At 40.2% G+C, this 14386-nt stretch overlaps 2 pseudogenes; both read left to right on the top strand.

The window, feature by feature from the left end:
* The window catches only part of LOC125103325 (butyrophilin-like protein 1), a 335717-nt pseudogene that overhangs the window by 222502 nt on the left and 98829 nt on the right, over nucleotides 1–14386 (top strand).
* On the top strand, nucleotides 11828–12938 carry LOC125102528 (H/ACA ribonucleoprotein complex non-core subunit NAF1-like; annotated as a pseudogene).

Below are 14386 nucleotides of genomic sequence, written 5' to 3'. Positions count from 1 at the left end.
CCATGCTGTCTTGATGATGACAGCTTTGTAATAGAGCTTGAAGTCCGGAATTGTGATGCCACCAACTTTGGCTTTCTTTTTCAATATTCCTTTGGCTATTCGAGGTCTTTTCTGGTTCCATATAAATTTTAGGATTATTTGTTCCATTTCTTTGAAAAAAATGGATGGTACTTTGATAGGAATTGCATTAAATGTGTAGATTGCTTTAGGTAGCATAGACATTTTCACAATATTTATTCTTCCAATCCAGGAGCATGGAACATTTTTCCATTTCTTTGTGTCTTCCTCAATTTCTTTCATGAGTACTTTATAGTTTTCTGAGTATAGATTCTTAGTCTCTTTGGTTAGGTTTATTCCTAGTATCTTAGAGTTTTGGGTGCAATTGTAAATGGGATGGACTCCTTAATTTCTCTTTCTTCTGTCTTGTTGTTGGTGTAGAGAAATGCAACTGATTTCTGTGCATTGATTTTATATCCTGACACTTTACTGAATTCCTGTACAAGTTCTAGCAGTTTTGGAGTGGAGTCTTTTGGGTTTTCCACATTTAGTATCATATCATCTGCAAAGAGTGATAGTTTGACTTCTTCTTTGCCGATTTGGATGCCTTTAATTTCCTTTTGTTGTCTGATTGCTGAGGCTAGGACTTCTAGTACTATGTTGAATAGCAGTGGTGATAACGGACATCCCTGCCGTGTTTCTGACCTTAGCGGAAAAGCTTTCAGTTTTTCTCCATTGAGAATGATATTTGCGGTGGGTTTTTCATAGATGGCTTTGATAATATTGAGGTATGTGCCCTCTATCCCTGCACTTTAAAGAGTTTTGATCAGGAAGGGATGCTGTACTTTGTCAAATGCTTTTTCAGCATCTATGGAGAGTATCATATGGTTCTTGTTCTTTCTTTTATTAATGTGTTGTATCACATTGATTGATTTGCAGATGTTGAACCAACCTTGCAGCCCTGGAATAAATCCCACTTGGTCGTGGTGAATAATCCTTTTAATGTACTGTTGAATCCTATTGGCTAGTATTTTGGCGAGAATTTTTGCGTCTGTGTTCATCAAGGATATTGGTCTGTAGTTCTCTTTTTTGTTGGGATCCTTGTCTGGTTTTGGGATCAAAGTGATGCTGGCCTCATAAAATGAGTGTGGAAGTTTTCCTTCTATTTCTATTTTTTGGAACAGTTTCAGGAGAATAGGAATTAGTTCTTCTTTAAATGTTTGGTAGAATTCCCCCGGGAAGCCGTCTGGACCTGGGCTTTTGTTTGTTTGGAGATTTTTGATGACTGTTTCAATCTCCTTACTGGTTATGGGTCTGTTCAGGCTTTCTATTTCTTCCTGGTTCAGTTGTGGTAGTTTATATGTCTCTAGGAATGCATCCATTTCTTCCAGATTGTCAAATTTGTTGGCGTAGAGTTGCTCATAGTATGCTCTTATAATTGTCTGTATTTCTTTGGTGTTCGTTGTGATCTCTCCTCTTTCATTCATGATTTTATTTATTTGGGTCCTTTCTCTTTTCTTTTTGATAAGTCTGGCCAGGGGTTTATCAATCTTATTAATTCTTTCAAAGAACCAGCTCCTAGTTTCGTTGATTTGTTCTATTGTTTTTTTGGTTTCTATTTCATTGATTTCTGCTCTAATCTTTATGATTTCTCTTCTCCTGCTGGGTTTAGGGTTTCTTTCTTGTTCTTTCTCCAGCTCCTTGAGGTGTAGGGTTAGGTTGTGTACCTGAGACCTTTCTTGTTTCTTGAGAAAGGCTTGTACCGCTATATATTTTCCTCTCAGGACTGCCTTTGTTGTGTCCCACAGATTCTGAACTGTTGTGTTTTCATTATCATTTGTTTCCATAAATTTTTTCAATTCTTCTTTAATTTCCTGGTTGACCCATTCATTCTTTAGAAGGATGCTGTTTAGTCTCCATGTATTTGGGTTCTTTCTAAATTTCCTCTTGTTATTGAGTTCTAGCTTTAGAGCATTGTGGTCTGAAAATATGCAGGGAATGATCCCAATCTTTTGATACCGTTTGAGACTTGATTTAGGACCAAGAATGTGATCTATTCTGGAGAATGTTCCATGTGCACTAGAGAAGAATGTGTATTCTGTTGCTTTGGGATGAAATGTTCTGAATATATCTGTGATGTCCATCTGGTCCAGTGTGTCATTTAAGGCCTTGATTTCCTGTTGATCTTTTGCTTGGATGATCTGTCCATTTCAGTGAGGGGAGTGTTAAAATCCCCTACTATTATTGTATTCTTGTCGATGTGTTTCTTTGATTTTGTTATTAATTGGTTTATATAGTTGGCTGCTCCCACGTTAGGGGCATAGATATTTAAAATTGTTAGATCTTCTTGTTGGACAGTTCCTTTGGGTATGATATAGTGTCCTTCCTCATCTCTTATTATAGTCTTTGGCTTAAAATCTAATTGATCTGATAGAAGGATTGCCACTCCTGCTTTCTTCTGATGTCCATTAGCATGCTAAATTCTTTTCCACCCCCTCACTTTAAACCTGGAGGTGTCTTCGGGTTTAAGATGAGTTTCTTGTAGGCAACATATAGATGGGTTTTGTCTTTTTATCCATTCTGATACCCTGTGTCTTTTGATTGGGGCATTTAGCCCATTAACATTCAGGGTAAGTATTGAGAGATATGAATTTAGTGCCATTGTATTGCCTGTAAGGTGACTGTTATTGTATATTTTCTCTGTTTCTTTCTGATCTACTACTTTTAGGGTCTCTCTTTGCTTAGAGGACCCCTTTCAATATTTCCTGTAGAGCTGGTTTGGTGTTTGCAAATTCTTTCAGTTTTTGTTTGTCCTGGAAGCTTTTAATCTCTCCTTCTATTTTCAATGATAGCCTAGCTGGATATAGTATTCTTGGCTGCATGTTTTTCTCATTTAGTACTCTGAATATATCATGCCAGCTCTTTCTGGCCTGCCAGGTCTCTGTGGATAAGTCTGCTGCCAATCTAATATTTTTACCATTGTACGTTACAGACTTCTTTTCCCGGGCTGCTTTCAGGATCTTTTCTTTGTCACTAAGACTTGTAAATTTTACTATTAGGTGACGGGGTGTGGACCTATTCCTATTGATTTTGAGGGGGGTTCTCTGAACCTCCTGGATTTTGATGCTTGTTCCCTTTGCCATATTGGGGAAATTCTCTCCAATAATTCTCTCCAATATACCTTCTGCTCCCCTCTCTGTTTCCTCTTCTTCTGGAATCCCAATTATTCTAATGTTGTTTCGTCTTATGGTGTCACTTATCTCTCGAATTCTCCCCTCGTGGTCCAGTAGCTGTTTGTCCCTCTTTTGCTCAGCTTCTTTATTCTCTGTCATTTGGTCTTCTATATCGCTAATTCTTTCTTCTGCCTCATTTATCCTAGCAGTGAGAGCCTCCATTTTTGATTGCACCTCATTAATAGCTTTTTTGATTTCAACTTGGTTAGATTTTAGTTCTTTTATTTCTCCAGAAAGGGTTTTTATATCTCCCGAGAGGGTTGCTTTAATATCTTCCATGCCTTTTTCAAGCCTGGCTAGAACCTTGAGAATCGTCATTCTGAACTCTATATCTGACATATTACCAATGTCTGTATTGATTAGGTCCCTAGCCTTTGGTACTGCCTCTTGTTCTTTTTTTTGTTGTGAATTTTTCCGCCTTGTCATTTTGTCCAGATAAGAGTTTATGAAGGAGCAAGTAAAATACTAAAAGGGTGGCAACAACCCCAGGAAAATATGCTTTAGCCAAATCAGAAGAGATCCCAAATCGTGAGGGGGGAGAAAGGGGATAAAAAGGGGTTCAAAAAGAAAAAAAAAAGAAACTATTTTAAAAAAGAAAGCTGATAAAGAAAAAATATAAAAAGAGGAAAAAATATATATATATTAGATAAACTATTTAAAAAACGTTAAAAAAGAAAACGGTAAAAGTTAAAAAAATTAGCAGAAGAAGAGAAAAAGAAAAAAAAATTGAAAAAGAAAAAAAAATTAAATTAACTGCAAGGCTAAAAAATCATGGGGAGAAAGCCATGAGTTCTGTGGTTTGCTTTCTTCTCCTCTGGAATTCCGCCGCTCTCCTTGGTATTGAAACTGCTCTTCCTCGGTAGGTGAACTTGGTCCTGGCTGGGTTTCCCGTTGATCTTCTGGGGGAGGGGCCTGTTGTAGTGATTCTCAAGCGTCTTTGCCCCAGGCGGAGTTGCACCGCCCTTACCCGGGGCCGCGCTGAGTAATCCGCTCGGGTTTGCTGGGTTTGCTTTCGGGAGCTTTTGTTCCCTGAGCGCTTTCCGTAGAGTTCCGGAGGACGGGAATGAAGATGGCGGCCCCTCGGTCTCCGGCCCGGAGGAGCCGAGAGCCCGGGGCCCCACTCCTCAGTGCGCCCTCAGAGAACAGCGCCCAATGACTCCCGTCACCCTGGCCTCCAGCTGCGCTCCGAGCTGACCGAGCCTGCGACCGGTTCAAGGCAACCCCGAGCTGAGAGTCACTCCTCGGCTCTGTCTCTGTAGCCGGCTTCCCCGTTCTAATACCGGTAAGCTCTGCGACCCTGCGGGACCTGAGGCCGCGCTGACCCCACCTGGGCTTCCAGTTAAGCCTCTGGAGCGATGTCCCTCAGCGGAACAGACTTTTAAAAGTCCTGATTTTGCTCCGTTGCTCCGCCGCTCGCCAGGAGCCGGCCCCTCCCCCCGCGGTCTATCTTCCCGTCGCTTTGGATTCACTTTTCCGCCAGTCCTACCTTTCAGATAGTGGTTGATTTTCTGTTTCTAGAATTGCTGTTCTTCTTCTCTTCAATCTCCCATTGGATTTGTAGGTGTTTGCAATCTTTAGATAAGCTATTTAGCTGATCTCCCGCTACCCGAAGTAGTCTCAGCCTGCTACTTCTCCGCCATCTTGACTCCTCCTTCTGTCTTTTTTTTTTTTTTAAGGCAGACTGCCACGTGCAGAGCCTCATTTGGGTGTATCTGGGGTCTTTGAAGCTTGACTACCCTACATTCTCCTGCAAATGGTCCTTGAGAGCTTGGTTGGAGGTTCTAGCAGGGGAGCGCAGGTACTCGTACACCCCTGACCAAAGAATGGTCCTCTCCTCTATCGGGGAAGGTCATCCTCTTCGACCGAGTGCGCGGCTTTGGGAAGGATGTACATGGAGTGGTGAGGGAGGAAGGTCACACCCGCCTGGCCAGCCAGATTGACCGAATCATCCTTGTCGATCAATGAGGTGACAGATGCTGTAGCCAGATTGCCCTCACATCCTTTAAGTCTTTTTTTATGAACATATAATGTATTATTTGTTTCAGGGGTACAGGCCTGTGATTAATCAGTCTTACACAATTCACATCACTCACCATAGCACATACTTTCCCCAATGTCCATTACCCAGTCATCTTATCCCTCCCACACCCCCACCACTGCAGCAACCCTCAGGATTTTCCTGAGATTAAAAGTCTCTTATGGTTTGTTTCCCAGTCTGGTTTCATCACATTTCATTTTTTCCTCTCATCCCCCATGATCCTCTGCCTTGTTTCTCAAATTCCACACATCAGCAAGATAATATGATAGTTGTTTTTCTCTGATTGACTTATATCTTTTAGCATAATACCCCCTGGTTCCAGCCATGTCATTGTAAATGGCAAGATTTCTTTCTTTAATGGTTGCATAATATCCGTGTGTGTGTGTGTGTGAATACAGATATAGATAGATATTGATATAGATGATATAGATACAGATAGATGATATAGATATAAATATAGATATATCAATCACATCATCTTTATCCATTCATCTGTTGATGGACATTTAGACCCTTTCCATAGTTTGGTATTGTGGACATTGCTGCTATAAACATCAGAGTGCACGTGCCCCTTTGGCTAACTACATTTGTATCTTTGGGGTAAATACCCAGTAGTGCCATTGTTGGGTCATAGGGTAACTCTATTTTCCACTCTTTGAGGAACCTCCATATTGTTTGCCAGAGTGGCTGCACCAGTTTGCATTTCCACCAACAGTGTAGTTAGGGTTCCCCTTTTGCTATGTCCTCGACAATGTCTGTCGATTCCTGAAGTGTTTATTTTAGTCATTTTGACTGGTATGAAGTGGTATCTCATTATGGTTTAGATTTGTATTTCCCTGATGCCAAAAGATGTTCAGCATACCTTCATGTGTTTCTTGTCCATTTGGATATCTTCTTTGTAGTTCCTTCACATTCTTGGTTACATTTTTGGCAAGGTATCTTAAGGTTTTCGGTACTATTGTAAATGGAATCGATTCCTTAAATTCTCTTTCTACAGTTACATTGTTAGTGCATAGCAAAGCCACTGATTTCTCTGCACAGATTTTGTATTCTGTCATATTACTGAATTGCTGTATGAGTTCTAGTAATTTGGGGGTGGGGTCTTTTGGGTTTTCCATATAAAGTATCATGTCATCTGTGAAGACAGAAAATTTGACTTCTTCTTTGCCAATTTCAATACCTTTTCTTTCTTTTTGTTGTCTGATGGCTGAGGCTAGGACTTCTAGTACTATGTTGAAAAACAGTGGGGATAGGGGCATCCTTCCAGTGCTCCTGATCTTAAGGGAAAGGATCTCAGCTTTTCCCCATTGAGAATGATATTCTTTGTGGGCTTTTCATAAATGGTTTTTATAAAATTGAGGAATGTTGGCCAACAGAAGAAAAATTCAGAGGATGGGCCTTCTACAACAGAGCTAATGGCTATTGACATAGATATCTCGGAAAGGGAATTCAGGCTAACAATTATCCCGGCAATAGCTAGATTGGAAAAAGCCATGGATGACCAAATGTAATTGATTAGGGCAGAACTGAAAGCCACCGGGGATGATGTTCACAATGTTAGGGCAGAACTGAAAGCCACGAGGGATGATGTTCACAATGCTCTAAATGAGCTCCAATCTAATCTAAATTCTCTAAAAGCTAGGGTAACTGAGACAGAAGATAGAATTAGTGACCTGGAGGACAAACAGATAGAGAGAAAAGGATCAGAAGGAAGCCTGGAACAAACAGCTTAGAAGCCACGGAAACAGAATCAGGAAAATAAATGATGCCATGAGACATTCCAATGTCAAAATTATTGGAATCCCTGAAAGGGAGGAGAAAGAAAGAAATCTAGAAGATATAGTGGAACAAGTTCTCCATGAAAATTTTCCCAATCTCTCAAATGGAACCAGCGTTCATGTACAAGAGGCAGAATGGGCTCCCCCCAAGATTATAGATTTTCAAAAGTCCTCAAGACAGCTAATAGCAAGAATGAAGAATTATAATTGTAGGCAGGCCCTCTTGAAGGCAGCTAGGACAAAGACGCTCCTTACATACAGAGGAAAGCCCATCAGAATAACGTCAAAACTGTCCACAGAAACCTGGCAAGCCAGAAAGGGCTGGCAAGATATATTCAGGGCACTAAATGAGAAGAACACGCAGCCAAGAATACTTTATCCAGCAAGACTGACATTCAAAATGGATGGAGAGATAAAGAGTTTCCATGACCAGCAAGGCTCAAAAGAGTATGCTATCACCAAGCCAACACTGCAGGAAATATTAAGGGGGGGGTTCTATAAAATAGGAAAAATCTTAAGAATATCATTGAACAGAAATATAGAGACAATCTACAGAAAGAAAGACTTCAAAGGTAACACGATGTCAATAAAAACGTATCTATCAATAATCATTCTCAATGTGAAAGGCCTAAATGTGCCCATAAAATGACACAGGGTTGCAGATTGGATAAAACGACAGGACCCATCCATATGTTGTCTACAAGAGACCCATTTCGAACCTAACGATACACCCAGACTGAAAGTGAAGGGATGGAGAAGCATCTTTCATGTCTATGGGCCTCAAAAGAAGGCCGGGGTAGCGATTCTCAGATCAGATAAATTAGATTTTAAACTAAAGACAGTAGTCAGAGATACAGAAGGACACTACATAATTCTTAAAGGGACTATCCACCAAGATGATCTAACAATTGTAAATATCTATGCCCCCAATATGGGAGCAACCAATTACATAAGAAAACTATTAATCAAGATAAAGAGTCATATTGATATGAATACATTAATAGTAGGAGATCTTAACACGCCTCTCTCAGTAATAGACAGATCATCCAAGCAGAAAATCAATAAAGAAACAAGAGCATTGAATGACACATTGGACCAGATGGACATCGTAGATAATTTATACAGAATATTCCACCCTAAAACAACAGAATACTCATTCTCCTCAAGTGCACATGGAACCTTCTCAAGAATAGACCACATACTGGATCACAAATCAGGACTCAACAGATACCAAAAGACTGACATTATTCCCTGCATATTCTCAAACCACACTGCTTTGAAACTGGAGCTCAATCACAAGGAAAAGTTCGGAAAAAACTCAAACACCTGGAAGCTAAAGACCACCTTGCTTAAGAATGCTAGGATCAACCAGGAGATCAAAGAACTTAAACAATTCATGGAAACCAATGAGAATGAAACACTTTGGTCCAAAACCTATGGGATACAGCAAAGGCGGTCCTAAGGGGGAAATACATAGCCATCCAAGGCTCCCTCAAAAAAATCGAAAAATCCAGAATACACCAGTTGTCTCTACACCTTAAAGAACTGGAGAATCAACAACAAATCAAACCAACTCCACACATAAGAAGGGAAATAACCAAGATTAGAGCAGAGATCAATGAGGTAGAAACTAGAGATACAGTAGAACATATCAATGAAACTAGAAGCTGGTTTTTTGAAAGAATCAATAAGATCAATAAACCATTGGCCACACTATTCCAGAAGAAAAGAGAGAAAGCCCAAATTAATAAATCATGAATGAAAAGGGAGAGATCACAACTAACATGTAGGAAGTAGAAACAATCATCAGAAGTTATTATCAACAGTTATATGCCAATAAGCTAAGCAACCTAGATGAAATGGATGCATTCCTGGAAAACTATCAACTCCCAAAATTGAACCAGGAAGAAATCGACAACCTGAATAGACTGATATCTAGTAATGAGATTGAAGCAGTGATCAAAAAACTCCCAAAACACAAGAGTCCGGGCCCTGACAGATTCCCTGGGGAACTCTACCAAACTTTCAAAGAAGAAATAACACCTATTCTCCTGAAGGTGTTTCAAAAAATTGAAGCAAAAGGAAAACTTCCAGACTCTTTTTATGAAGCCAGCATTACCCTGATCCCCAAACCAGACAAAGACCCCACCAAAAAGGAGAATTTCAGACCAATATCTCTGATGAATATGGATGCTAAGATTCTCAACAAGATCCTAGCAAACAGGATCCAACAGCACATTAAAAAGATTATCCACCATGACCAGGTGGGATTCATCCCTGGGTTACAAGGATGGTTCAACATTCGCAAATCAATCAATAAGAGAAGAGAGAAGATCCACATGGTCCTCTCAACTGATGCAGAAAAAGCATTTGACAAAAGCCAGCATCCGTTCCTCATTAAAACACTTCAAAGTATAGGGATAGAAGGAACATTCCTGAACTTCATAAAATCTATCTATGAAAGACCCACAGCAAATACCATCCTCAATGGGAAAAACCTTGCAGCCTTCCCGTTGAGATCAGGAACACGACAAGGATGCCCACTCTCACCACTCTTGTTCAACATAGTATTAGAAGTCCTAGCAACAACAATCAGACAACAAAGAGAAATAAAAGATATCCAAATTGGCAAGGAAGAAGTCAAACTCTCTCTCTTTGCAGATGACATCATTCTTTATATGGAAAACCCCAAAGACTCCACCCCCAAACTACTAGAACTCATACAGCAATTCAGTAACGTGGCAGGATACAAAGTCAATGTACAGAAATCAGTGGCTTTCTTATACACTAACAATGAAAATACAGAAAGGGAAATTAGAGAATCGATTCCATTTACTATACCAGCAAGAACCAAAAGATACCTGGGAATAAACCTTACCAAAGAAGTAAAGGATCTGTACCTGAAGAACTACAGAACACTCATGAAAGAAATTGAAGAAGACACAAAAAGATGGAAGACCATTCCATGCTCATGGATCGGAAGAATAAACATTTCTAAAATGTCTATACTGCCTAGAGCAATCTATACTTTTAATGCCATTCCGATCAAAATTCCACTGGTATTTTTCAAAGAGCTGGAGCAAATAATCCTAAAATTTGTATGGAATCAGAAGAGACCCCGAATCGCTAAGGAAATGTTGAAAACACTGATAAATAAATAAAACTGGCGGCATCATTTTACCTGATTTCAAGCTTTATTACAAAGCTGTGATCACCAAAACAGCATGGTACTGGCATAAAAACAGACACATAGACCAGTGGAACAGAGTAGAGAGCCCAGATATGGACCCTCAACTCTATGGTCAAATAATCTTCGACAAAGCAGGAAAAATATACAGTGTAAAAAAGGCAGTCTCTTCAATAAATGGTGCTGGGAAAACTGGACAGCTATATGTAGAAGAATGAAACTCGACCATTCCCTTACACCGTACACAAAAATAAACTCGAAATGGACAAAAGACCTCAACATGAGACAGGAATCCATCAGAATCCTAGAGGAGAACATAGGCAGTAACCTCTTCATTATCACCCACAGCAACTTCTTTCAAGATATGTCTCCAAAGGCAAAGGAAAGAAAAGCGAAAATGAACTTTTGGGACTTCATCAAGATCAAAAACTTCTGCACAGCAAAGGAAACAGTTAACATATTCTTTAAAAAAAAAAAAAAAACTTCTCTTCCTTTTTCCTTATCTCTTCCAAATTTTATGTACATGCTATCATATTTATGTATTTTTTGTATTTTACATCTCTTTACTCATAATATACTCATGCAATTTCTGACCACTCATTTTCCATTTTAAAAAGTCAGTTTCACATTTATCGTAAGGCTGGTTTGGTGGTGATAAACTCCTTTAGCTTTGGTTTCTCTAGGAAGATGTTGATCTCTCTTTCAAATCTGAACAATAGTCTTGTCAAGTACATTCTTCTTGGTTGTAGCTCTTCTCCCTTTCAGCACTTTGCATATATCATGCCACTCATTCTGGCTTGCAGAGAGCTTCATTTATTTTGACACTTTTTGACACTTCATTTATTTTGACATATTATTTTGACACTTCATTTATTTTGATGAAGGGTTCACTGGGTTAATTTCTACTGCAGGGTAAAGTTTTTTTCCTGTTTGCTACCTGGAAAGATGTGGAATATGAGAGCACATACACACACACACACACACACACACACACACACACAAGCACACACATAGTGATAGCATTCCTTTGGCCTTTCAAAATTTTCTTTCCTCCTCTAACTAGCATTACTCTAGCTGGTGGGCTGAATTTTGCCCTGGCAGCCTGCTATGAGACGTCAAAGGGTACAGCATGAATGTTCACCATCCTCTGAACCCACACATCTGCCCCTCTGGTGAGCCCAGCCCCTCCCAATAGATTGTCATCCCATAACCAAAGTATCAAAAAAAAAAAAAAATGGTGCCTCTGAGAATTCCTTAAGGAACTCGCAAGGTTTGGAGCATGCTGATGTCCACCCTGAGGTCAGCTGCACAGTGCATGTGACAGTGGGTACCTGCCCCAGCACCCTCTGAGTAGGCGATCCACTCTATTTCTAATGTCTGAGATTCCAAGGAAAGTGAGGAGGCATCACTCCCACCAAAGCCCTGAGCTATATAAAGGCAAAGGACTCACACATAAGGAAAAATACATTCTTATACACACTTGGAGAAATTTTATTATACTCATTAATTAACAATGAGTAAATAAGAAATTAAAAGAAAAGCAAGCGCACAGTAGGCTCCCCAGAATTGCTGCTGTGTAAGCAGCAAGGGCGAGTCTCCAGGCAGGTTCCCCACGCTGTTACCCTAGAAACACGGGAAATCTGGAGCACATGCGGTTACAACCCGCACAGTTCTATCTCTTTCCTAGCGAGCAGTGAGCCTGTCTGAGGGCCCTCTGGCGCGACACCATGGAAGTAGTTGAGGCCACCGTGGCTCAGCGGGAAATTCTGAAATTTAATGGCACCGGTTTGGGGGATGGCCAAGGTCAGGCGGTGCAGTCTCGGGGCTGTATACCTCTCCCAGGATCATGGAGGTCACTGCAGTCGGATGAGATGTCCCTGGACAGAAGACAGGCCGCCGAGGTTCAGCCCGCCAAGGAGCAGCCAAGTGAATTCACACCACAGTCAAGGCCAGGACCTCCACCCAGAGGGAACTGCGTCACTGCCCCAGGCGCAGCAGAGCTGGCAGGGACCCCTGACTCTCTAGAGACTTCGGACTCAGATTCGGACTTGAACAGTGCAACAGATTCAGATAGTTCAAGCGCCTCCTCATTCTCATCATCTTCCTCTTGTATATCACTTTCTCCGCTACTGTCAGGTGGAGAAGATGATTGACAAATTGAGAAGGAAAATAAGAATTTTCCTCTTAAAACAAAGGATGAGTTACTCCTTAATGAGCTACCTTCTGTTGAAGAACTCACTATTATTCTGCCTGAAGATACTGTTTTAAAGATGGTTTCAAGTATTATTGAGCAATTAGTAATAATTCCATGTATGATTAACCTACCTCCAGTTAATGGAACTGTAATTTTTTTGAGACTGTAATTTTTAAAAGCAATCAACAGGCAGCAGGAAAGATATTTGAGATATTTGAACCTGTTGCACATCCATTTATGTGTTACGGTTTAATTCTTCAGAGCATATTGAGAGTAAGGTACAAAAATAAAAGACACTATGCATTTTGGTCCGTCATTGAAAGACTTTACTCAGTACATAGTCACAGAAATGCCCAGAGTGTCTCAATCACATTCCTCGGTCCCTGCAATGTCAGTGAATCATTTGCAGAGATTACATGTGACCTGGAAGAATGTACTCACTCTCTCAGTCCCATGTAGGTCAGGCCCATCCAAGGTCAAGGCTGAAATGGGAAAATCCTGTGGGGAGTGATGTGAGTGCCAAGCTGTGGGAAAAGACCTGGAAAACTGGCACTTTGGCTTTCAACTTGAAAGCATTAAGGGAGAGAGGCCTGGGGCAGAAAAAGCAAGGAAGACCCTGACCAACCCTGAGAGGCTGATTGGAATCAACCTGTGTCAGAGTCTTCATCAGAGAAACTTATCTGCACAGGCTGGTCTGTAGGCTGAAACCATGAGGCCAGGATCCTGCTCTCTGTTGACCTTTACCAAATAATCAGGCCCACCGTTCACCAGGTGCCATTTCACTCTGAACATTATGTACTTTATTTCAATAAATAATTTACTCTAATCCTCAGAGGAGAGTCTTTTCCTCATTTTAAATTTGAGAGACAGAAGCTCAACAATAGGAGAGCACGTGTCAAGGGTCATTTGGTTGTGTGGCCAAATCCTACAGGAGTCAGATCCACCTGGCTCAGATGAACTCTAAACAGAGGGCATCAGATTGGGAGCACCAGCAATAGGAGTGCTCCAGAGATCAGACAGACAGGAGGGGAGACAGAAATCATATTAGAACTTCTACTATAATAAGGGGAACTTCTATTACAAAGCTTTGAACTTAACTCCCTTAACATGTTGCTTGAATTTCTTTTTATAATCTGTATAATGTCTGTGCATATTTATTAGCTGCACATTGAAAATATGTTCTGAAAGGAGTAGATGATCCAAAGAGTTCATTGTTCTGCTTGTGTTTCTCCAGTGTTCCCAGCACTATTTCTTGAAGGGACTATCCTTTTCATTGGGTGTTCTTGGCTTCCTTACCTATTTTTGGTTGACCACATGGGTTGGGATTTAATTCTGGGCTCTCTATTCTGTTCTATTGATACATATGTTGTTTTTTGTGCCATTACCACATTGTATTCTGTTAATATGCCTTTGGGGTATGGTTTGAAATGAGGAAATGTGCTACCTCCAGCTTTGCTCTCTTTTTGCAGGATTCCTTTGGCTATTTGGAGCTTCCTATGTTTCCACACAAATTTCAGAATTATTTCTTCTATTTCTATAAGAAACGTCTTTGGTATTTTGATTGAGATCAGATTGACTCTGTAATAGCTTTGTGTAATATGGTCATTTCAACAGTATTAATTCTTCAAATCATAAACATGGGATGTGTTTCCATTTGTTTGTGTCTTCAACTTCTTTCAGGAAAGTCTTGTAGTTTTCATTGTACAGGTTCTTCACTTCCCTGGTTACTTATATTCCTATTTTATTGCTTATGATGCTATTTTCCTTTTCTGATGCTTCACTGTTAGTGTAAAAGATGTCACTGATTTTTGTAAGTCAATTTCTAATATGTCACTTAATGGAATCATTGATTACTTTCAACAGAGTTTTTTATTGACTCTTCAGATTTTTCTGTATGTAAGATGATATTTACAAAGAGTGACATTTTCACTTCTTCCTTCCTGATGTGGAAGGCTTTTA

This window comes from Lutra lutra, chromosome 6 (assembly GCF_902655055.1).
Source record: "Lutra lutra chromosome 6, mLutLut1.2, whole genome shotgun sequence".
NCBI classification, from domain to species: Eukaryota; Metazoa; Chordata; class Mammalia; order Carnivora; family Mustelidae; genus Lutra; species Lutra lutra.
This window is presented reverse-complemented; position numbering and strand designations above follow the sequence as displayed.